The sequence below is a fragment of the Python bivittatus genome, unplaced genomic scaffold, assembly GCF_059951505.1.
Source record: "Python bivittatus isolate LINGU-HERP-01145 unplaced genomic scaffold, Pbiv_v1 ctg000070_np1212, whole genome shotgun sequence".
Lineage (NCBI taxonomy): Eukaryota > Metazoa > Chordata > Lepidosauria > Squamata > Pythonidae > Python > Python bivittatus.
This window is the reverse complement of record NW_028277034.1, coordinates 20318619-20344873: the sequence shown is the minus strand read 5'-3', so window position 1 is coordinate 20344873 and position 26255 is coordinate 20318619. Positions and strand designations below refer to the sequence as shown.

The window sequence follows — 26255 nt, the reverse complement described above, 5'->3', positions numbered from 1 at the left end:
GCTGTCACATTGTAGAGAGTTCAAGCCTACTGTCACCTGCTCCAGAGGGTAAGACTAGAACTAACAAGATGAAACTTCAAGGATGTAGATACAGACTAGATATTAGGAAAATCTTCTTGACAGTAAGACCTGTCAATCAGTGGAATAGGTAACCACATGGAGTGGCTTCTTCCCCTTCACTGGAGGTTTACAAACAGAGGCTGGATAATTATTTATTGGGGATAGTGTAGTGAATCCTGTAGTGTGCAGAGAGTTGAACTTGATGACCTTTTAGGTCCTTTCCAACTCTATGATTCATGAGGCTCAAATTATATTTTTTGAAGCCCACATTTTATAGGGATAATATATAGGAAAAAGTTTTTCTTTAGAACAGAAAAAATGGAGACTGTTTGTTAAGTCTGATTTTTCCCATTTTATAGCCACTCTCATTTACTTTTTACTTTTTTCTACTTTAAGAAACTATAAATTCTGTGGAAACGAATGGCTGTTTGATCACTAGAATAAAGTAGAAACCATGGTTGACATTATAGAATCAAAAATGCCAGAAAAAAAAATCTCACAATATTATCCAACTAGGGGATTTGAAAGAAACTTTTAAGAGGCTATGGTGCTAATCATAATACATCTGATTGAAATTCACAATCTAATAACAGAACAGCATTGCAGTAAGCACTATACAAAATATCTGCATATCAGAAGTTACTGTCTGCTTCTTAATCTTTAAGAATCACCTCTATACTACCAAGAAATTAAAAATACTTCAGAATGACAAAATTAGTAACAAAAAAGTAACACAAGTACCACATGAACACAGGAAAATGTATGTATACTTTCAGGAAATTGCAGACAGTTGCTATGTTTATGACCCTGTGCACTCTGAAGGAGCTTTCTGCCTTTATTCCAAAGTTCTGCACTGTATTATACATGACTATGTGTACAAAAACACAGGCGCACCAGTTGAATTGCTAATATACAATAATGCTGCTTACCAATATGTGTGTGTGTGAACCCCCCGCCACACACACATACACACACATATATATATATATAAAACAACATACCCATCCTTATAGGTGGATCAGAAACTTGGAGAAATTCCTTGTTCAGATATGACTTCAGCCATTATGTCAATATGGATTCAAGACAATCCATGGTTTGAGGAGTCCTTGGGATTCTCTGAGCTCAGAAAACTCCAAGGATTCTTCAGTGCAACCCTGAGCTTCATATATTCTCTTCTATTGGAATCCACAGTTTTCTCCTTCCGAATGCCTATCTATCCATGACACAGGAATACTAGTAATCTAGCTTGGAGACAAGCTGTGAAGACTGCCAAAATAATGTGTTAAAGATTCTTAAAGAACTGGCAAAAAATGGCAAATATCTACAGATACTGAGGGAAGATTATGATATGATGGAGACATGGTTCAAAGGAAAAAAGCAAAACACTCAACTTGGCATTTGTATTGCCTTAGTTATATCTGCCTATTTGCTCAAGGATTACAATTCTCTTGCTCCCGCTGGTCTCTGAATCAGGTGGTCTTCAGACCTCCAACATATCAACATGTAGAATGGGAACAGGAAATAAATAAATAAGCAAAATTTGTAAGTGTGCTTTGTTAAGTTTATCAATAATAGTCTTCAAAAAATACTTATATACTAACTTAAATTGTAAATTGCAATATTTAATAATTGTGTTAATTTAATCCACTAATTCAAAGAATAGAATAAATGTGAACTATATCATAATTTCGAATTTATGTAGACAAGACTTACAATTCTGAATTACAGACTTAGAATTGAAAAAAAAATGTCAACTGCCCTGACCAGCATGCCTGTAGTCAGTAATAAAACGCAACTGAACCCAACAAGCTTGCGAAGCCACAGATAGTTTTATTTTAAACCAAAGGTCATTGGTCAAAAACATTGATTTTTCTTGTTGTCTAAAGATATTGTTAAAAATGGGCACCATAATTATATATTTAATGTTTAAAAACACAGTATTATTTTATTAAATTCTATAAAACATATTTTTAAAACTAGAACCTAAATTCTAAAGAAAATAATGCATAAATATATAGGAGAACTGCAACAGAAAGAAATTAAGCAATTCTAATTCAAATGAGATATTTCAGAATGTCTAACACTCTTACAGTAACTTCAGACTTTAGTTCAGGATGTTCTTAAAGTGTTCCACAATTCAGAGCAAGCAAATGGTTATCAGTGAGCTAGTAAATCACCTGATTCCATTATAAAATCAATTACTGCAGCACATTTCTATTGCTACACAACCTGGTGTTAGCAAAAGTGTATTAGATAGCTGCTGCAAGGTCAAGAAACCTAAAGGCACTTTAAAATGTGTCTTATATTTAGACACATCAACATTGTATTCATATTAAAGGAAATATTTTAAATAAATCTGAATAATTACCTTCTTTGGCTGATTAGGATATTCGATGGATAATCTCTGCAACTGGTCTGATGTATGGCTGCAAGATAGGAGATCCGAGCAGCAGGTCGAACGGCCCAGCCTCTTCATTAAAGAAGAAATAATGCTGCAGCCACAGCCACACATTGACTTGCTCATCAGATGAGTTTATTCCTTAAGAAATCAGTACTGGTACTGGCCCACAAACAACCAAAATTGGCTGACTGCCTCATTCTGCAGCTCTCTGGCAAAAATTAATACTGAAAAACAATTTAAAAAGTGGTTCTCCAAAGCTGATGCTAGCCACTCTATGCCAAGCAAAGCTTGCAGTTTTAAAGTGCCTTTTTCAACTACACTTTCATGAGAAAAGCAATTTTGATAATCTCTACTGCTTTGCAAAAGAGCTATTAACTAAAGTAACAGACACTGACTAGTTTGTTGTTCTGTAGCTTCAAGTCTGCAGTGACATTCTCTGTCCAAGTTATTCCCGCTTCGAATGCTCAGTCCTTCAGCAGCCAACAGAAAATAACCACGCCCTGTTCTGTTCCCATATTCACTATGGGAGATCCACCTAATATCTAAAAAAAGTATTCTTCAGCATTAGTAGGAATGGAAACTGTGAGCAATTTGAATTACAACTGAAATATGATTTGCAAGAATACCTGCTACTTAAAGTCTCTAATAGAGTAGCTGTCAATTATACTTAGATTGACCTTTTTTTTTTTTGCCCTGCTAAAACTTTGAAGTTTTGCCTTTGTTACAAATATAACTGCACTTAAACTTACAACTAAAAAGTAGAAAGCTATTTTCTAAATATAAAACTGGAGAAAGAGACCACTTTATGCAAGACAACACAGTACAAAGAGGGAGACAAATTTCAGCTAAAGAAAACCCAAAGCAATGAAAAAATAACAAGTCTTCACAAAGAAAATATAATATTGTTACACAGTGCCAGCTTAGAAATATGCTTGCAAACTATTTCATACAAGTTGGAAAGAAAAGTAAGCAAAAATAAAATTTTCTGTTCTTTGTGTACAAAAGTACTATGTTAAAATATTTAAAAAGTGGCCTAAGTAACAATAATTTTTCAAATTTCAATCCATTTTTCAAAGTGATTTACAATATAAAATAAATGCATACAGAAAGCTTGAAGATGTTTTCAGAGCAGTACTAAGTGAAAAAAACCCCTACATATTAGAAGATGACATGCTGTCCTTCAGCTATTAAAAGCAGTGCATTTATTTCTTTTAATGCAGCATACATTCCAGCATTTGCAAAGAGAGCGCACTCACGTTAACAAAGATGCTCAACCCAACTACAGTATAATATGACTTGAAATAATTGTCATTTACAGTGATAGCACTATTAGCAGTTATCTACAGAATCTTATTCATCAGATAATTTAATAAACAAGGGGCAGGACAGCAGCTTAAGCATACATATTTAAGCAAAACTTCTTGTTTTCACTCTGCATCAAAAGCTATATTTGTTCTGCCTCCTCCCCTCCACACCAGACTGGTTACAGCTATATTGTGCCAGCATTGCTTCTTCCTTCAACCTTGCTCTGCCCTTTTGATATTCACATTTTTATTAATTCATTTTCCAGTAATATTTAAATTCAAGCAACCAATGCAAATTAAATAAAAAGCCTTTTGTGTAAAAAGACTGCATGCAAACAAGCAAATAATGCAGTAACCTTTTACTCGCCTGCTGGAGGTACTGTCTGCTGCATAGAATTTTAAATCCTCATCTGCAGATGCAACTGAGCTGGTATTGCCAAGGACTTTGCTCTTCCTGTGCTGATTCTACACAGCTATTCATCAGAGAAAAACATTACAGGGAAAATGTAAAGTAATATTAAGTGGAATCACTCAAGATGACATGAAACAGGTCAACTTTGAAAAAGTCAACTGTCGTCTTGTGTAGTCACATTAGCGAGCTAATAAAGGAAGTATATTGCTTATGTAGGTTTGCCACTGATATGCAGCACATGAAATCACAGGAAGCTAATGAAAAACAGTATACAGAATTAAAGTTCACTGATCATCCTTATCCTGATAACTTAAAAGTGCTTTCCTAGCACAAATTACATCTCCAAAGGAAAGACTTCTTGTCCTGATCCAACATTCCCCTTTTTTGTGAATGTCCAGATGCACAGTCCTAACAAATACTATTAAAGCTATCCCATGCAATTTCCAAAGACTTTTTTAAACTTTGATTTTAGTTTGCCAATGACCATTACTACCATAATATTTATTTAAACAAAAAGAACAGATACTTGATGCCATAGTATGAATGAAAACTTAAAGATCAGCTTGTATTGGGCCAGAGAAGGCAAAAGAAGTTTTAGGTTTTTGATATGGAAGATTGTAAAAATGCAGCTGTTGCTTTGAACACTGATATTGACCTGAGATGAAAATGATTTGCTTATATGGCTGCTTGACCAACTAGTATATCTGTAATTTTCCTTCAGCCTAATCAGCCTTTAATGTGCATGAGATCCAATACCATTTTAATGTCATCTACTTGCCTAGTTAAAGAAACTGCTTCTAATCTATACTATGTATAATTCAAGATTTACTAGTTATAATAATTTTGGGCTACACTGGATATGAAACGTATAGCTATTCAATGAAATTTGCATTTCCCTTAACAGGAATGAAAGATTAGCAATTAAGGTTGTTATTCATTATTTATGTGCTTTCCCTCTCACCTCATGTCAGTCTCCTTAATGTACTATTGATTCTCAAGATGCATAAAGATGGAGCCGGTGACAGACCACCCATATCCAAGAAATAAAGCAAAGTGATGGTTTATCTAGGTATCATCACAAATAATTTGAGATGCATCAAAACTGAAGTGACACATATGCAAATAACATTGAAGCAAATTCTGAATATGGACCAGTTTTTCCTAAAGCCATTAAATCAGTTTGGAATCACTAAACAGTTTTTAAACTGTGATTTGTGAACAAGCAATAGTAAACTAGTTTAATGCTAAACCTTAGTTGGTAAATTCACACATCATGCCAAACCAAAACAACACCCATTCTAGTTTAGTGCAATGTGTGTGAACCAAGCCATTAACTGCATAATGAATCCACTTTGATGATGAATACAACTCTTTTAAGATAAAAATATCTTACATTTATAGTTGTTATTATTATTACATCCGATTATGTATTACTGCCATTTAATATTAACATTTCATTACCGTTCAGAGTTAGATTAATTAATGCTTTTAATGCTAAATCTAAATTTCTACAAACGTAAGTAATTTCATAGCTTCAAAAATTATGAAATATATAACAATTTTGGGTGGAAACTTGCTATAAATACTGAAAATGTATATCATAACAAAAATGATGCAACCAAATTGTTCATGAAATTGCCTAAAAATTATCATCAGCATCATCAGATCAACTATAGCAAACTTTTTTTTTTTAGAAAAAGTGTCTGTAATTTGTGTTTGAGAAAATTATATCTCAGGCTGAAGCTTTTTGGAAATTTAGATCAGAATCAGATTATTTGGGGGACTGATTTGGCAGTCAGAGTTTCCTTGGAAGAATGTACACAACTTGTGAGTTTCGCTTTGGGGACTGTGCTGTTTTTTAGATATAGAACAACATAGCTCCAGTAAGTCCTTTCTGGTCTTCCTTGGAACCACAGTTTCATGGAAAGTTAGAATTATTAATAAAATGGGTTAAAGACATCCACATCACCTCCGGGAAAGGAAAATCAATTCAAAATTATCTTAATCTGTCTCAGAATTCTGGCTCTGCTTAATTACTAAGTACATCTTTATTTGAATTGCAACCATTCTCAAAGTGTAACAGGCTAACTCTATGAAACAAATGTTCAAAAGAAACAGTCATTAATGTAAATAAGAAAATATCACTAAAAGCATTTAATAGATAAAAACATGCTATAATTCTATGTTCCAAATACCATGCTATGAAATGAGAGGTATGTAGGAACCCTATGAATTTCAGGGGGCAGCATATTCCAAAGAGATGGGGCTACTACAGAGAATGGGGCCCATCTCTCCTTAATCTTATATAAGGAGGCAGAAACTAGATCCCAAATCAATCAAACAGGATGATTAGATTAGATTAGATCCAAAGGAGACAGTTCCTCAGGTACCCTAAACCAGTGGTTTAAAGTGGTTCTTACCTACTGTGTGCAAGCTGCTACATTTTGCACCAGCTGCAATTTCCAAGCAGCTGTCAAGGGCAGCCCCACATAAAGGGCATTGTAGTAATCCAAATGAGAAGTCATGAGGGTGTAAATTACCATTGCTAAGGACTCCCACCAAGTAGAGCAGCTGGTATCAAAACCCACTGAGAGATCTAAAAGGATCAGACACATGCAGTATTCCATTTGGATCCTCATGAAGGTTGTTCACAAAAATGACCAATACAGTTTCTATTTCATGTCATATGAAATAGAATTCATATGCACATATGAACCCCAACTGCCAGGGAACCAGTGAACAGTTTCTTCCAGGATTCTACGTAGCTGCAGTTCAACCACCTTTTCCAAATCTTCTCTAATAAGAAAAAGTTGGGAGATTAGGTGGAAGTTATCTAACACCACTAGATTAACAGATGGCCTCTTTAAGTGGGAAGTACCATACCTACTTCAAAGTGGCAGGCACTAAACCCTTCCTTAAAGAAGCATTAATCATATGCCCAACCCAATCACTCACCCACAGAAGCCCAACCCATTCACTGCCCATAGAAACCATATAAGCCATCACGTAAAACCTTGCCTCAATTACTTCAGTAGATTTGACCAATATAAAGTTAAGATCTGAACAAATATGAGTGATTTTGTTTAGCAATCACATTAGAGAAACCCAAAGGGAGATATTCCAAACTGCTCTTTCAATGGGACTAACAGGGTTACACACCGCTTATCCAAACCCTCTCACAGGTTAAAAACAAGAGCAATCAACGCAATTTCTAACCCATGCTGTTGTCTGAACACTGACTGAAATGAATTTAGGTAGTCGATCCTGCCACCTTCTCAATAACAAAAGGTTGGAGACTATGCAATAGTTGACCAGTAGAGCTGAATCTTTGGACAGCTCCTGGAGGAGGTACACTAATGCCTTGTTCAAAGGCATCAGAACTTTCTCCTCTCAGAGCAAGTCATTCACCACAGCCCAGATCCAGCCTCTTGTCTATTCTCTGCCCGTAACTACAAGTCAAATAGGGCAGGGACTAGCCCACAGGTGGTAGAATTCATCCCCCCAAGGACTCTATCCACTTCCTCAAAATCAAAGGCTAAAATTCTTCCCCTGTAATACCAGAAGACATAACCTTTGGCACTCTATCCAGCAAGCTTACAACTTCAAGCAGATGCAAGTGATTACATTTGCAAAGTGCTCAGCTCGCATATTACAGCAACCCATTAGTAGTTGTTCCAGCTCATCCTTCCCTAAAAGGGCTCAGTTCACTTTTTAAAAGGCTACCGGATGACCCTTTGCAAATGAAGTAAGGATAAAGAAGTAATTTGCTTTGCCATCTTTATTGCTGCAGATTCTTACCTTGCTCAATCAGATTCCCTCCTGGTTTTCCACCAGCACCACTCCAGGGGTCATTTCTGGCATTTCATTTCCCAGAGTTCCTCCCAAGGAGACCTCTTGAGAGAAAGTGCTCAGGAACAATCCTGTCAAGAGCCTCATAGTCTCTATACAGTATTCTATAAGGTTAACACATCTCTTGATAGAACTGACCTCTAAGTTGCTGGGAAATTTCCCAAGCAGTCTCCAGAAACCAAGTGGATCTATCAAGCATGGTTGTATGGCAGCCATGAAATCACACAGTATCACCAGCCTAGGTAGCAACCTCCAACCCTGGCATGAGATCAAGCAGCCTGAGCAGGGATGCTACTGTGTAGCTGGGAAGCCAGTATAACAGTAACATTTATAATTTGTCTCTTTGGCCCAACCAGACATAAAGGGCCTCACAACCAGCCACTTGTAGTACAGAAATTCTAGCAAAATCAGGTTTTCCCAATGACCAAACACTACAGGTAGTCCTCGTTTTGTGACTGCCCCAGACAATGATTGTTCACAGTTATGACAGTGATGAAAATGTAACTTTGCGGCCAATGCCTGCATTTATGGTGTTCTCAGTGTCTCTCTGAGTCATGTGTTCGCCATTAGAGTCAGTTGGTAATGTGTTGTCCTGTGCTTGACCCATTTTTTTTCTTTTTGCCCCCCTCACAGAGTGGGCAGGTTGCCTAAACAAGGTATCTCTTCCTGAACTCCTTTTCTCTAGGGAAGCACGGCACTTCCCTAAAAAATGCTAACCACAAGTGAACAAGCTCAGCTCTGTGACCTTAATTAGTTGATTAGAACCTTCAGTTTTATACTAAAGGCTTTTGTTTGCCTCCTAAGTGGCTTGCAGTGTGCCTCCTTACTCTCTTGTAATCCCTTCCTCTCCAATGAATGTAAATACAAACATTAATTCTCTTCTTGCTGATTATTCTAGCACAAGGGTGGGCATTCCAAAGGGCAGGGGAGTAGGGAAAAAGGGCTGTAAGATTTGCCCTTTTACCCAGCTTCTTCATGAGTCTAGTTCCAGAAACCTTCCCTGCCATTTGGACTCACCCAGCTGTTTGGGGCTGTATCCTTCTGACACGTAAAACAAAGGAAACCTGAAGTAAAATTGTAAGCAGAGTTGCGGCCATGTGATTTTTCACTTAGTGACTGCTTCACTTAACAACTGAGTCACCAGAACCAACTGCCGTTGTTAAATGAGGACTACCTGTACTTTCAATCCTCCACCATCTTGGGTTAAGACCAATGCAAACTCTGACATGCACATGGGCATGTATCAGTCAGGGGCAGCCCCTCTGACCTTACCCATCCAGATTTACCTTTCCATCAGCAATTAAATCATGGACCAAAATGGTCTTAACAGATAGACTAGATATTCAGTAAAATAAATCTTAGGCCAAGATCTCCAGATATACAGTAGCCTGGTTCATAAGATGAGATCAGATGCCTGGAAAAGGGAATGGCAGCTTTCCAATAACCCTTCTCCTACAACGGCTTGCCCTCCATTTTCTGTTATATTTCCCTCTACCCATAACTACTGTGACCCCCTTTTCTTCCCCATATCCCTCCACTATATTCTCATTCTTCCCCATTCCAAGCCATCTCATGAACTCAACATGGCAATAACATCTTCATTTAGGGTGTCTCAAGTCTCACCCTTCCTCCCTTACCCGAGTGACCCAATTCTTCAGTCCTCCTTCCATCAGTGTCCAACCCTCCTCATTTTCCCCATTATCCTCCTCCTACCTAGGTAGGGTAGTTCTACAATCTCTTTCTATATGCCACCCCTTTCACTCACTTCAGTGGCATATAGTGCCAGTCATCTCTTCACACTTCAGCCACTGATCTTCACCCTCAAAGCCCTGTCTCTCCACGTACTTCCCCATCATCCATCCAATCTTCCACCCCAATCTCCTCTTTCCCCACACAGTTCCAACCTGATCTTCCACCGTTTTTCTTTATCCATTCCAGCACCATTCTCTAACTTAATCCTTCAGCCTAAGTTCCTGTACTTTCTTCTCTTACTTCTACAATTCCAACTTCTAACACAGTCTTTTAATCTGCTCACTCCCATTCTCACCTCCAACATAGTCCTTCAATCTAATCTTCTAACTCCTCTAACTTCAACTCCACTCTCCAGCATAGCCCTTCTTTCTGAATTTCTCCATTGTTCACTCTTTTCTCTCTTCCCACTCAACTACTTTCATCCTGGATGCTTGAGCTCGCTCTCCTGCCTAACTGGCTGCACTGAAGCTTTTCCTAATCTTTCCCAAGTTGCACCAAAACCGTTCACAATCTCTTATAAACTTTTTGCTTTTCTCTGAACAGTACTCAGAGTTCTGATGGCAACCAATTTGACTTCCACCTTCACTTCCAATGAGTCATTTAGTCATTCACTGTGGACAGATCTAACCCCAGTGGCTCTGCAAAACCATTCTTGCTTTCCTGCCACTGCTTCTGCTGCACAGAGTCTAACATGGCACAATTTTTGGACCCTGCTCATTGTCTCTCCACCCAACACCCATTCTGTCTAATTCCACCATCAATTGAGTTAGCTCAGTCTCAGTTTGCCTCATCTATTTCCTTCTCTCTCCTTCCTCACTATCCTATCCAATCACCCTACTTACTATCATTCCATAACACACTTCTTCTTAAAGAATATTCCTTATTTTTAACCTCCAAAGCATACCCACCCTAATTACCTCATTACAAACACTTCCTTCCCTTCAGATTAATATTGTCGCCAATTATATTTATTTATTTATTCCTTAAAATTATCATTTTTAATGAAATACAGAGAAATAATATCTATATCTGCAGAACTTTAATTTATCAAGAAGACCTATAAATTCATCCTTTGTCACTTCTACTTGCTTCAGTCATTTATATTCTTCCCCTACTGCAAAAAAAAAAAAGTTTTTACTTGACCATCCTCAGAAGTTAAGACGACTGCAAATAATTCACTGAGTTTCTCTGCAATATTCTCATCTTCTGTTGTCTAATATTTCCACCGTGTCCTCTCTGTTTTCTCCTAGGATAAATTAATTTTTAGCTGCTGCTCTTAATACAGGTAGTCCTAGTTTAACATCCATTCATTCAGCAACCATTTGAAGTTATAAGGGCACTGAACAAGAGATACTTATGACAGGTTCATGTAGTTACGGCCATCGCAGCATCCCCATGGTGATGTGATCATGATTTGGGTGCTTGGCGACTGGCTCGCAAGTATGTTGCAGCATCCTGTGGTTGTTGCAGCATCCTGTGGTCATGGGATCACCATTTGTGAACTTCACTGTCAGCTTCTGACCAGCAAAGTCAATGGAGAAGCTGGCAGGAGGTTGCAAATGGTGATCCCATGCTGCAACTACGCAGGATTCATCAAGCGACAGCAACTGCCAGAACTGCTGTCATAAGTTGGCACAGTCACATGAAGTTGTGCCTTACAACTGTGTCACTTAGTGACAGAGTTCCCAGACCCAATTACCATTGGTAAGTGAGAACCACCTGTATCTTTTACCATATCAAAGTCAACTAATTTTTTGTATTCTTTATTACCAGTTTGCATTTCTTTTGCTCAAGTTTATGTTTCTTCTTGTTTTTAGTTCCATTTTTAAAGAAAATATTCTTTTCTCTGATAATTTTTCTTACTCTATTCATTAATCACATTACACTGACTTGAATTTTGTTATTATTCTTAATCTGAAATAAACATTCTAAGTAAGTCATTCTATTGTTTTGGTATAAATAATTTTCAAACATTATAGAAAGACTTTGCTTTTTAGAATGTTCTGCTTTATTGTTTTTTATTTTGAGAAAGTCTGCTCTCTATGTTTAATTTTCTTGCCAATTCTTTCCTTGTTCATATATCCAACCTAACATCATCTTAAATACGGGCTTTTTTTGTCAAGATAATTAAGCATAGTAGTACAAGTGGCAGCAGAGCAGATTACAGTCAGCAGCTTTGCTGAAAGAAGATAAAATGGCATCCTACAGAAGGATAAAGATGCAATAAGATAAAAAATGAACCAAGTTCTATCTCTAACTGATTCCCACAAATGTGCCACTTCAAATGATCTTGCCTAATGAAAAGGCGAAATAATTCTGGCTTCCATTCTGTATTATGAAAGATAAATTCCTTTTGCGACTTGTTAAGAACTAATATATGAAATATTCACAGAAGATTTTGGAGTATTACAAGTCGTGTATTAAAGTGTATTACTAGACATATTAATATCACAAACAGAATGAATAGAAGGTGAATAATTGTATCTGAAATAGAGTAAAAAGCATTATGTTAGAGTGCCACTCAAGTATGTTGGAAATGTGAAAAAGGATGTTTGATGGAACAATGAAGTAAAAAAGATTGTAGATGAGAATAAATACACATCAGAGTATGATTGCTACAAAAAATAAGCATAAAAGATGCAATATGTATACAGAGAAAAAGATGGTTGCAAGAATGTAGTTGAACAGAGTGAAAACAGTTAAAAGACAGTGATGGAAGCAAAAAATTGTTTTTGAAGTAGGTGAAAAGGGCTAAACAAGGAGCCTTCAGCAGAGTGCATGAAATTAAAAATAAAATAAAATAATTTAAATTTATATACTTTTTTTATTAATATATCAACACATTAAAATCAGATAAGAACTAGATATAACTAACACATAAAAAAGAAATATTATGAATTTGATCATTTGTTTTCAATATTTATGTGTATTTATATATATTTCGGTATATACAGTATATAACTATACACACAAATCTCCCTTTCTCTTGCCACCACCCAACTCTGAGCTTTCTTCTGACCTACCACCAAAATATCACACCACCTCCTACTCCCATTTATCACCTCCCTGTAATGTTCCCTATAATTTCTGATATCCTGTCCATGGGAAAAAAAAATAAGTGGCTGGATTGTGTAGTGGTTAGAGCACCACCTTTAATGTGGGAGACCGGGGTTCAAATCCTGACTGGTACCTACCTTACCAGTAGGGGTCCTTGGACAAAGACCCCCTAACCCTTCACCTGCCTACCTCAAATATGGGAGTGACACAAACTAAGAGAGTTGTGCTAGCTCAGACATCACCAGGATTAACAAGGTCCACGTCAGATGTTGGGGAACCAGAACAATCTGATGATAAGTGGACTACTAGAACAAAACCATACATGGACAAGACAAGAGAACTTGGAATTGATGGAATGCTACTGCAACAGTAGACCTAATAGAAGGGATATATGAAACGTATGAGGGAACTATGGATGGACAGAAGACCTACATCCACACTAACTGAGAAAAAACGAGTTACCCAACACTTCAACATAGTGAAGAGAAAGCTGCTCTCACAACTTGAGATAGACCAACTCCACATTACAACCAAGACTCAAGCAGACATGGAAGAACAACTGGATGTGCAGCCAACACCTGAAGCTGGAACAGCACTGCCACCCCCTCCATTACAGAGCACAGCAGCTGATATGAGGAATAAGATCATGGATAAACTAGCTATAGTCAACCCTCGAGACTGATTACCAAGGCTCAGTGGAGAAGTATCATCAGATAATATGCTAGAAGATCCCAACAGAGCCCTCACAATAATCCCTACTATCACCACAACTCAGACCAATGAACTGGTATATGCTACAGCCGCTGTAATCCTGGAAATGCTTGGCTACATGATCAAGAACAACAGCAGTTGTTGGAAAATGAGGTTGGAGGCTAAGATCAAGGCAACTTGGAGAGAGGTTAGTCAGCTGGTAGAACTATAGAAGGGTGTGGAGATTAAGGATAAGACTCGGCTACTAAAAAAATACATTGGGCTGACTCCATCTGAAGCCCTAGACACCGTTAAACAAAGGCTCACAGCACTGGCTACCAGACTAAGGAGAAACACTAGTGAAGCAGAAGCCCAAAAGATAAATGCCCTGTTTTCCAAAGAATTATCCAAAGTGTACTCCCAACTGCAGTGCAACCACATACTAACAGAAGAGCCACCAGCAGCAGACGCTGAACAGTACTGGAAGAACATATGGGAGAAAAAGAAGACATGTAACACCAGTGCAAAGTGCCTGCAGGACCTGAAAGCAGACCACAGCAATCTCCCAGAACAGGAACCAATCACCATCACAGTAACAGACATCCAACAGCAGATCAAGATCGTGAAGAACTGGATACCACCTGGCCCGGACATAATCTACACCTACTAGCTAAAGAAACTAACAATAGTGCATGAACGCCTAGCAGCACAGGTGAACCAGCTGCTAGCAGCAGGCTCCCACCCAGACTGGCTAACACAAGGAAGGACAGTGCTGATCATGAAAGACCCCCACAGGGGAACAGCACCATCCAACTACTGGCCAATAACCTGCCTCTCCACAACATGGAAAGTCCTATCAGGCATCATAGCCACCAAGCTACAAGACCATATGGGCCAGTACATGAGCACAGCTCAGAAGGGCATTGGGAACAACACCAGAGGCTCAAAACACCAATTACTCATAGATAGAGCAGTCGCCCAAGACTCAAGGTCTAGACATACCAATCTGAGCACAGCCTGGATTGACAACAGGAAATCCTACAACTCAATGCCTCACACATGGATCTGTGAATGCCTGGTGCTATACAAATCAACAGGACACTAAGGACCTTACTCAAGAACTCAATGGGACTGTGGAAGACAACATTGGAAATCAACTCAAAACAGTTCGCACAAGTGGCCATCATGTGCGGCATATACCAAGGTGATGCACTGTCCCCACTGCTCTTCTGCATAGGCTTGAACCCCCTCAGCCAGATAATCACGACTGGATACGGATAGAAGTTCAAGAGTTGAATCACCATCAGCCACCTCCTCTACATGGATGACATCAAGCTGTATGCTAAGAGTGAACAAGACATCAATCCACTGAACCACCTAACACGGATCTCAGTGAGAACACTAGGATGTCATTCAGACTGGAGAAGTGTGGCCAGATGGTAGTAAAGAGAGGGAAGGTAGTTAAGACTGATGGGGTAGAACTACCAGTGGGCCACATAGCAGACATAGAGACCAGCTACAAGTACCTTGGTATTCCACAGTCACATGGGAACCACAATGAGGAGGCAAGGAAGACAGCAACATCCAAGTACCACCAAAGGATAAGACAAGTCCTAAAGAGCCAGCTCAATGGGAAGAACAAGATCCATGCTATCAACTCGTATGCCCTGCCAGTCATCAGATACCCTACCAGTATAGTGAGCTGGCCAAAGGAGGACATGGAGGCTGTCTATGTGAAGACCTGGAAGCTCCTCACAATGTACGGAGGTTTCCACCCCAAGTCCAACACCCAGAGATTGTACACCAGCTGCAAAGAGGGCAGGTAGGGTTTGATGAGTGTCAAAGCCACTGTCCTGGACGAAACCCAGAGCATCCAGGAGTACATCACTAAGATGGCACCCAAAGATGAGCTGCTGAGAGAATGCCTGAGGCAGCAGCAGACATGGGAGGACAAGCAGACAAGTTCAAGTGGAGGAAATACAACAGCAAGACAAGCCCCTGCATGGGATGTACCATTGAGCTACAAATAGCTACCAAATAGCTGAGGTGGCTGACACTGGGAAATCCTACCAGTGACTGGAAAGGGCTGGATTAAAAGACAGCACTGAGGCACTGATCATAGCAGCACAAGAACAGGCACTAAGCACCCGATCCATAAAAGCAGGCGTCTGCCACACTAGATAGCACCCAAGGTGCAGACTGTGCAAAGAGGCCTTGGAGATAGTCTAATACATAGTGGCAGGGTGTAAGATGCAGGAAGAACCAGCATATACTGAATGGCACAACCAAGTAGCTGGCATTGTGTATAGAAACATCTGCACAGTGTATGGGCTAGACCTCCCCAAGTCCAGATGGGAGATTCCACAGAAGGTTGTGGAAAATAACAGGGTTAAGATCCTGTGGGACTTCCAGATCCAGATGGACAGGCAGGTACTGGTGTGAAGGAATGGAATTATGAAGGCCAGGCTCAGGGAGAAAAACATTTTCTTATATCTCCTGAGAAGCGTGGGAGATACAAGAGGATGAGACTGGCACGTCCCTGAGGAATTCACAATGTTGCGGCTGGCATTACTTGGGAGCTGGGGTTTCAGTCTGGGAAGATTCTTGCTAGAGGTTGTAGTTAATAAACATAGCTGGACTGAATTTACATGGTCTCTCGGAGTTCCTTGGGCTAGGCCTGGCAACTGGCCAATCAATCAGACATTGTGGTAGTAGACAAGGACCAGAATACAGCAGTGGTGATAGATGTAGCAGTGCCAAGTGACAGCAACATCAGGAAGAAGAAGCAAGAGAAGCTGGAGAAGTACCAGGGCCTGAAGGAAGATCTAGAGAGGAGGCCTAGTAAAGGCCAAAGTGGTCCCAGTGGTGGTAGAAGCACTCGGGGCTGTGACTCCTAGGCTGGGAGAGTGCTTCCAACAGATCCCAAGAACAACATCAGAGCTCTCTGTCCAGAAACGTACAGTGCTAGGAACAGCTAAGATACTGCATAGAACTCTCAAACTCCCAGTAGAGGACCCGAAGTTATGGAAGACATACCACCCATAGGCGTGTGAGGGGATTTTTTTCCCCCCAACCCTGAGCTTTCTCCTGACCTATTTCCAAATTATCATACCACCTCCTTACCTCCTACTCCCATTTATCACCTCCCTGCAACGTTCCCTATAATTTCTGATGTCCTGTACATGGGAGAAAAAAATATTTGTGCAGCTTTTTCCAAACCAGGAACAAATTTGTGCACCACAATACAAGAATATGAGTAAATTGTAAATACATGTAATAATGACATGTTAAAATATTTACATATTTGACATCTCTGGATTAAACTATCAACTGGCGCCATTTAGAGCTGATAAATGGAAACAGAGTAAAAGAAATATACATCAATCATGAATGCATGGCCAGTACTAATAGACAAGGTTTTAGTTAACTGAGAAAGTAATTGAAAACATCAAACAAAAAGAAAATGTATAAGGCTAGAACAAAAGATGAACTAACACTTACTGTTGGAACCAGCAAAGATACCATGAGCTACTGAGTACAAAAGACGGAAGCATGCTATTGGAAACCAAAGATCTTCTACAAACAGCTCTCTGGAATCTTCCAATCCCTCTTGTATACTTGGCCAGAGGAGGAAAAGAGCACTCACTCTTGGTTCCTTCCTTTTTGGTAAGTATATTGTGTGTGTGTGTGAATAGGGGAGTGTGCTTATAGAATAAGTTATAATAAAGTAGTTAGAAAACAAGCAATCATATTCTGGTTTGTCTGGTAGAATATACACTTTGACAGCACATAAAAGCTTTGTAACAAGAGATAGCAAAACTTCTGTGCCAATAATCATCCAGCTTTGCTAGATTCTAGATCACTTTTAAACAGAAAGAATCCTTTCATTCCCAGGACAGAACTCTGATAATCCTAGAATACAGTGGTACCTCTAGTTACGAACTTAATCCGTTCCGTGACTCTGGTTGCAACTCGAGTTGGTCTCAAGTCGAGGTAAAGTTTCCCATAAGGTTCAATGTAAATACGGCTAATCCGCCCTCCAAATTTGGTCACACCCCGAGGTAAATTTTCCCCATAAGGTTCAATGTAAATATGGCTAAACAGTTCTGAAACTGTTTTTATTTTATTTTTAAACCTCAAAAACCTTCCAAACGCCAGAAAACCTTTCCAAATGCCACAAAACACACCACAAGCCTCACCGAACGTCTCCTTGCTACCGCAATCTCGCCCACAGGAAGCCGCAACCGCATGGCAGCAGGGAAAATGGCCGCAGATCCGGTTCGTAAGTAGAGGCGAGTTTGTAAGTAGAGGTAAATTTTTGGGGCCGGAGCTGGTCGTATCTCGAAAAATTCGTAAGTAGGGGCGTTCGTAAGTAGAGGTACCACTGTAGATGTGAACATATATGTGTACATATTTGTATATCCGGCAGTTGATAGACTCCTGTGTCTTAATACAGAAACAAAAATGCAACCAAAGTTCAAAATGCATGTTAATGAACTGTTGGACAGAACAGGAAATCTGCTAATACAGCAATATTTGCCTTATTTTCTACTGCATTCCTGGATGAATGACTTTCTGTCCAAAGCCTGGGTATCTCACTTCTCTTACTTCCAAGTCCCAGCACTTTTCCTCTAATATCAGTTGCCTTTTGGCAGCCATTGACAAATTCTTCACCCAACCTGTACTCATTCTGGTTCAATTAAAACCAAGGAAAACATGTTTCCCAAAACCAAGTCCCGGGTCAATGGATCCACTCCCATTTATGCAGGAATATAAAATAAGATTTAAAGTCTTATAAAAAAATACTGTTTCCTGTACATGAATTTCAGATATCCTAACTGATTCTCATATAGGCTACTTTATATAGGTATTTACACAAGTATTCTAATAAATGAGAAAGGTGAGGATGAAGAAAAAAGTCCTCCTTTAGGACTGACTGCTTAGCTGGTCCCTTTATGAAGTAAAGCTGCAGAACTTACTCTAAGAAAGCAGAATACTTTCCCACAATAAGTTCTGCAGCTTTACTTCATAAAAGGGACAAGCTAAGCAGCCAGTCCTAAAACGTGTAAGAATTTGGTTTGAGCAAACAAAAAGGAGCACTTCCTCCTTTCTAATTTACCAAGCTTCACTACTTATTTCAAAGTTCAGCTGAGTGCTTAGCTGAAACCTAGCCCAGAAACAATCAATAGGACACAAAAAGCAGGGTATTCTCTATTCACAACCATCTCTGGTAATAATGCTGACTGACATGAAGCAACCTGAAATGTGTGCATATGCACCACCTTTTAATTCTGCACTTCAATTATTTGGGTGAAGGTCTGTTTTGAAGAGCTGTTTCAATAAACACAGCTCAGGTGGAAGCACCCAGCCACCTTTGGCTGATCTCCAGAAAAGCTAAGCAGAATTGTTAGTACTTGGATAGGAGATCACCATGATAAAGCTTCATGAAAAAACATGCCTGTACTAATTTTTGAAGTCCCTCCTAGCCATTTGTTAGTGATAGTAACATTTCAATTTAATTTCATAGTATAATTTATTCAAATTGTCCAGGACTACTGATACTAATTTAGCGCAAAAGCTATGTAACAGCATTCTATTTTCATTTTGCTTTGAATCCAAGAGTACAACACTGCATGGATGAAATACCAAGTGAAAGTTAAATATGAAGTTAAATTTTCAAGCAGGTCCACTGAAAGACAATTAATGCTATATTTTTAAGGCTATATACTAAGAACCAAACAAGAGCTTGTCTGAACACATGAGTTATGAAGGCATTGCAGTTTTCCTTGCGTACTTTTCTTCTTCACAAAAAACTTTTTATTGTGCTTTAGTAGAAGGTCAATGGCTATCACTTCACTACTTGAGCACAATAGTGAATTGAAATAAGAACTCATTGCTGTTTGGACCGACAAAGCTACCAGTATGTCTAAGCCAATAAAGCGATTTGTTCATTAAAGCTACTAATAAAGCAACCTTTTGTTAGTCTATGAAACATCAGAAGCATCAGAGAATGCATCAAACTGCAATATTTCTGGCTTTCCCACAAAGTCTAAAAATGTCTCTTAAAGTCTTAGTATTTTTATATAGGTTGAAAACATTAGCAACATCCTATTTTTTGCCAGTTTATTCAAAACTAAAAAGCAAATACTCTCCTTACAACTACTACACAATAAAACATACTGTACTTTTAATGTTAACCCAGAATATGTAAAAATATAGGACTGGTCTGCAAAAAAAAAAAAAGAAGATTGAAACAAAATTGAAACATTAGCCCTACCATGATGCTACTTGACAAAGTTTTATATGCCTGTTGACTAGCCCAAAAGGCAACAGTCAACCGGATTCATCCCAATTACTGAAACTGAAATATAGCATAGATAGTTTTCCTTCTTTTTTAAGTTGAGTAATGGGACACAAACTGCTCTAGATCTAATTTTCCCTTTCCTTATGCATTTTTCCATCTCATGGCCAACAATTTATTTTGAGCTCAGCATTATGAATTTTAAGTGTTTGTTCTATAAAAGAGTAAAATAACACCCCAAACTATCAAACACCTCTTCTTCCTTTCATGGTTTAAATATTTTAACTATGCCAATAATCCTCTGCTTATGAAATACCCCAAATCCAAGAGAAATAATAAACAATTAATCAGAAATATAGCTTTGATTCTCAATACAGAGAAATGCTGTGAGTCATGCAGTCATTGGTTGCAGGTCAAATGTAAGACAAAAAGCCTACTTAACTACTCTTTGTAATATTTAACATAAATAATACAAACCCAACACACAACATATAAATGGGAGTAGGGCAGATTAAAATTTTGTCTAAATCACTTGAAAGATCTTTTTGGTTATCTGTCAAAAAACAGCCAATTCAAATATGGTGGAGAACACATCCTGTATCAATAATCCACTTCTGCAAATCAAGAGATTTCTCTTTCTAATGTTGAATAATACTTTTAGAAATGCTGGCATGATGAATTTCATATAGTAGGGTAAAAGAACATACGTATCCTTAGTAACAATTACTGTAGTATATCTATACAAGACTGACTGCAAAACAGAGGTTTAGACATATCCTGCTTTCACATTCACACTGACCCATGAATGGGTCATCATAACCAACTTCAAAATTTATAACATCAAAGTAATTCTTTCATCTGACTAATGGATGAGCATAAAAAATACCAACTGGCAGCAACACCAGCCCCACTCCCCCACAACATGCTGGGCTCACTAGTTGGCACTTTGAACTCAAAAGAATTAAAAATGATGACATGATAGTGTCTTGGCATGAACCTCTACAGGGAGTTCCCATCAATGAAAAAAACAGCTCAATTCTAAGGTCTCTATAACTTCAGAAAACCGGATTTGCAGCATTTTTTATTCCATCACAGGAGAGTTAGAAATAAATTGGCTCAACTGCCAAACAAGGACAATGTTTTAGAATCACAGGGTACAGAATAAATGCAAAATATGGGGGAATTCACATTGTATGTTGATGCATATGCACATATCAGGCATTTACTGCTTTTTGAGAACACTGGTAAACAATAGTTTGATACAGCAGCAATGATTTAATATTACAAGTACATCAGCACAAACCTTAAGTGCATTCATTCCTTTCTCTAATGCAAATACTAGATACTTCTCAGAGGTGTTACCAATCTTCCCATTTAAGTCAAACTCAGCAAACTATGGATACAGTATGACTGGATCTTCTAATTACAGCATGAGAGAAGTAGAGGAAGAGAGTTCATGAGGCTGAGGATCCTTTATATGCTACTTGTGTATATAAGTCTGATCAGAGGCCAGCAATACAGAGCTTATAACACTATTAGAAGGCACCCACTGAGCTCCAAATAACAAAAGTTAAAAACTGGAGGAGAAATAGTAGTGCAGCAGCAAGTGCTGCTGCCACCATTACCATGGAAAATCAAACTCTGAGGAGCCAATCAGGAGGGTCTGTTAACACTCTTGGGTGGGCTTTACAAGAGGCAGGTGATCTCCATTTTGCCTTTGGTTTGGGGGGTATTTGTTTTTGACTTTGTTGTATATAAAATCAAGATTTAGAAGTCTTAATGAACCAGCAGTGGTTATTCACGGAAAGGGTGTAATCTTTACCATAAGCTTTCCAAACAGGTGAAGTTACTGAAGAAGTGAGAAAATCAGATTCCAAATGCCAGTAGGAAATAAAAGCCTAAGTTATCCTATACCAAAATGTGAAGGGGGCTAGACTATTTGCCATTCAGTTCTTAGCTTCCTCTTCCTTTTATTTTTACAATCAAACCTTTAACAGATTGGCCTGAGATGGATGTTCATTGGTTCAACTCACTTCCCAGAAAAAGATTTTATCATTTTAGGGAGTCACATTATAACAAAGTTTGAGATCCCCTGGTCTACACTGTCTATTTCCTTCCTTGTGCAGCTGTTTCTTTCCCTTGCCTCATCTTCAGTAAGTTTTGTTTCTCTTTTTCTGTGCCCTTTCTAGTGCAGCTATGTACTCCTCTCCTCTTACCTACATTCTTTTATCTTCTTTTTTGATGTTTCTAATCAACCAAGGAGACGTATGTGTGCATACCATGTTTCTGTGTGTGCAAGAGAATGTTTTCTGTGAAAGAGATAATGGGATATGCAGATGGAGTTATTTTTCATGCAATTAACCTTGGCCTTTGACTGTTTTTGAAAAGCCATTTTTAAAATAAAGTTGTTCTAAAGGACATCAGGATATGGTCCAAGTGGATCTCGGGGAATGATATTCCATTAACTCAGCTACTCATTCAGAATGTATGGAATCTGAAGAAATGTGAAGTCAGGATCTCAGATTAATATAAATTCTATGACATTTTGGATCCCTTGCTTAGTTATTGGTATTTTACCAACCCTCAGGATTGTTTAGGTTAAGCACTAGCTTATCTATACAGTTTCCAGGCTCTAGATTCACATGATGAACAGGTATAACATCTAGTCAAGGTCACTCTCACAGCCCCTGACTCCATGGAAACAGGGACATGGGATTGCAGTGCCAATCTTTGATAAAAACCCTGGCATTGCCCCTTGAGTCTTGGAGCGTGGACACAGGCCTTCCAGCGCTGGGTTATCTAAGCCATCTTGGGGCCTCTCCACTGTCGCCTTATGGTAGCTCCTAACAGTAGGGGAAGAGTTTTATTATCTTGCTTGGTATGTTAGGCTTTATAGTATGCTTATGTATTTCTGTTTAATTCTATCTGCTAATTATTATATTCCTCTTTAAATCTGTTTGCTATAGTTAACAATAAAGTTTAAAATCTCCTTAGCTACTGGTGTGTTCATTGTCTCTGGATCTAAAAGAACTAAAAGAATCAATTGCCTGGGCACCTGGCCAGTGCTTTGACAATTGGCAATACAATCTACCATACTAATTCTTCTATAGATATCTATTACAATTAAAGCTCCAGTTTTAAGCAAAAACAAATTCCAACTTAATTTGAATAGTAGATGCTTCTAGCCTTCTTTTTACCTTTGCACCTTTTCATATAGTCAACTTTTCTTCCAGGCCTACCCTATCTCAGTGTATATGCTGTTCTTGGCAAGCTTCCAGTAATCTTGGCTATCCTTTTCCTTCCAGCTATGGCTTTTTCTTCTTCTGGGAGGAGAGAAATCCATTTGTCTTGCCTCCCATAAAAGCAAACCTATGAACTTGAACAAAAAATTAAGTTAGAAAATGAAAGTCATATATGTTTAAAAACATGGCTAAAATACATCTAGAATATCTCTTGAAGCAAGTGCAAAACATGAAACAATTCCCTATATTGTACCAAACCTGTGACAAATATATATAAGGTTGAATCTCAACGATGTACAGTATCTACACACAGGAAAAAGGGCAAAACTCAATATACAATAGGTCATGTCACCCCATAAGACTAACAATATCTAAATGGTATGTATAATCTTCAACATCTTATGCAAATTGTACACTTATACCCCATTAAATAATCCTATCAACTGTAAGGATATTCAGTGCCCAGTGTAAGGGACAAATTAAGCCAAGGAATTTGGCTATATGAGCACATATGTACTACAGTTTAACTCTCCATCACACACTGCCCTTCAATCAAGTTTTGTGGCTTAACACGTCACAGGTTGTAAGTCCCAGTTATCAGCACACGAAGTCAAAACAAGCTATAAAGTTTAGTTACTGAGGTACAGATAATAGTGCATAGAACAACAACGTATGTTCATTATTTTAGCATGTTGTATAAACACAATTACTGAGCAATGCTTCCCTGTGTAAGATGAGGTCCAAACCTACAAACATAATGACTGGTGAATAGTAAACAACCTAGTTTTATCTGCCTGAGTTGAAACGGATGAGGAGTTATTCAAGGCAATAAAACTCCATGAAGTTAAGTAGTAGCATCTACTGATTGGACCATCTTAGAAAAACTTTTAGGGAGCCAGTGATTTTACATTAAAAATGTGGACATGCTAAAGATATCTTTAATTCTTTAATATGGAATATACTTCACAACTCTAAATTTCAATCCAGAGGTACAGAATTCAGTAAATTCAGTAAACATTCAGAAGGATAAATCAACAAACTGCAAGACAGCAAATGGTTAACAGTAGAAAATACCAACCTATTTTAGGTCATATCACAGAGACAGACACTTTGTGAGAAGACTAAAACAGAGCAAATAATGTGCATTTGCATTACAACACATTTACATAGAAAGTCATGCTCTCTATTCAGTTCAAAACTGAGCAGAACTTTAGCCACAAAGCAGTACATAATTAGATAGGTAGCCCCACTAAAGTCAACACACTGTGTTCTATAAATGTAGTTCCAAAACATAACTTTAAATACTAGTATGCCTCTTCACAAATCTAGGTTTTGTTCTGTTTTCCAGCTTATTAGGGGTAAACCAACAACTAGCAAAATGTAATTATCAGTAAAATGGTAAAATATATGTTTTTAAATACCAAGTATTCTCTTTGCATAAATAGTAGTATTGATAATAGTAGTATTATCAGTGTTCATTAAATATTTTGAAATACAAACTTGGCCTCACTCTGTTATTATTAGAATATCTGCTCAAATGCAGGATACTTGTAAGAAATGCTTAAAGATATGATCTATTGATACCATTGGTATATTTGTCTAAGACTCAACTGTCTAAATGAGAAAGTATGTTTGCCATTTTCAATCTTGTTACCGCAATCTTCTCCAGTCTTGAAACTATCCTGATGTGTCAGGAATTCAACTCTTAATTCTCAGCCTGTATAGTCACATCTGGGTGGCACAAGGTTGAGGAATTGACTTCTATCAAACAATCCACTATCCTAATTCTTACTATACAAGTAACAGTTTTTTTAAATTAGTTTTCCCTTATCTCAAAATTGTTGTTGAGTTAGAACAATTAAATACAAATTATTTTAAATAATATTTTCATATAATCCATTTATCAAACTGAATGCTATCTATTACTACCAGGATCTAAAGCCACTGTGTTGCTTATCACCAAAATTGAATTAGGACCCTTCTGTCCCTCTGCAACCTGAAGTATAAAAAACAGAGGATATGAATCAAACACAGAAAAGAATGATAAAAAGTTTCTGCCCATAGGAAACCAATGTGAAATCCATTTCAGAACCTGAACTTAATTGATATATATCTACAACCTTTCTATCTACAAAAACAGGATTTATTTTTTATACATGTCTTATTTTATATACTAGAACAACAACACTTTTCAGAAACTAAATGTCCAGCGTTCATTATATCTTCAATAACATAACATTAAAAAGCAAAACAATCCGTTTGTTGCAATCAAAACATCCTGACTTATTTATTTATTTAATTTTTCAACCGCCCATCTCCCCCCAATGGGGGAACTCTGGGCGATTCACAACAAACATTAAAAACATAAAATATATAAATACATAAAACCTTAATTAAAAACATTACTAAAAAGAAGAAGGAGAGACCAAGAGGATGAAAAATCTGAGGCTGAAGGCAGAAGGCCTCTATGGGGCTAGCCATCCCCATGCTTGAGGTATTTCCTCCCCACCCCAGGCCAGGTGGCAGAACCAGGTCTTCAAAGCCTTACGGAAGGCCAGGAGTGTGGGGGCTAATTGCACCTCCGGGGGCAGAATGTTCCAAAGAGCAGGGGCTACCGCAGAGAAGGCCCGCCTTCTGGACCCCGCCAGTCGAAGTTCTTTCACTGAGGGGGTCCGAAGCATGCCCTCTCTGTGTGATCGGGTGGGACGGGTTGAAGTCATAGCGGAGAGGCAGTCCCTTAGATGACTTGGTCCCATGCCATGTAGGGGTTTAAAGGTGATAACCAACAGCTTGAATTGGACCCAGAAGCAAACTGGCACCCAATGCAGCTCGCGGAGCAGAGGCGTTAATGGGCCGTCCTTGGGGCTCCAACAATAGCCCGTGCGGCTGCATTCTGGACCAGCTGTAGCTTCCGGATATTCTTCAAGGGTAGCCCCATGTAGAGTGCATTGCAGTAGTCTATCTGGGAGATAACAAGGGCGTGAGTGACTGTTCGAAGGGCATCCCAATCCAGAAACGGGCGTAACTGATGCACAACCCGACGTTGTGCAAAGGTCCTCCTTGCCACGGCTGCCACCTGCTCTTCAAGCAGGAGCCATGAGTCTAGGACCACCCCCAGATTACGCACTGGGTCTGTCTGGGGCAGTGCCACCTCATCCACCTCATCCAAATTACTAAAATGCTATTG

The 26255-nt window shown here is 38.5% G+C and overlaps 1 protein-coding gene across 2 annotated transcripts in view; it reads right to left on the bottom strand.

Moving 5' to 3' along the window:
* FBXW7 (F-box and WD repeat domain containing 7) overlaps positions 1 to 26255 on the bottom strand; it is a 145826-nt gene that overhangs the window by 115131 nt on the left and 4440 nt on the right. Inside the window, exon 1 of one of the 2 annotated variants that reach the window (XM_088132753.1) lies at positions 23024 to 23041. The exons of the other annotated variant lie outside the window; for it this stretch is intronic. The gene's annotated coding sequence lies outside the window, so the exon portion shown is untranslated. Of the gene's footprint in view, positions 1 to 23023; positions 23042 to 26255 lie in introns of those variants that run through there. 2 annotated transcript variants of the gene reach the window in all.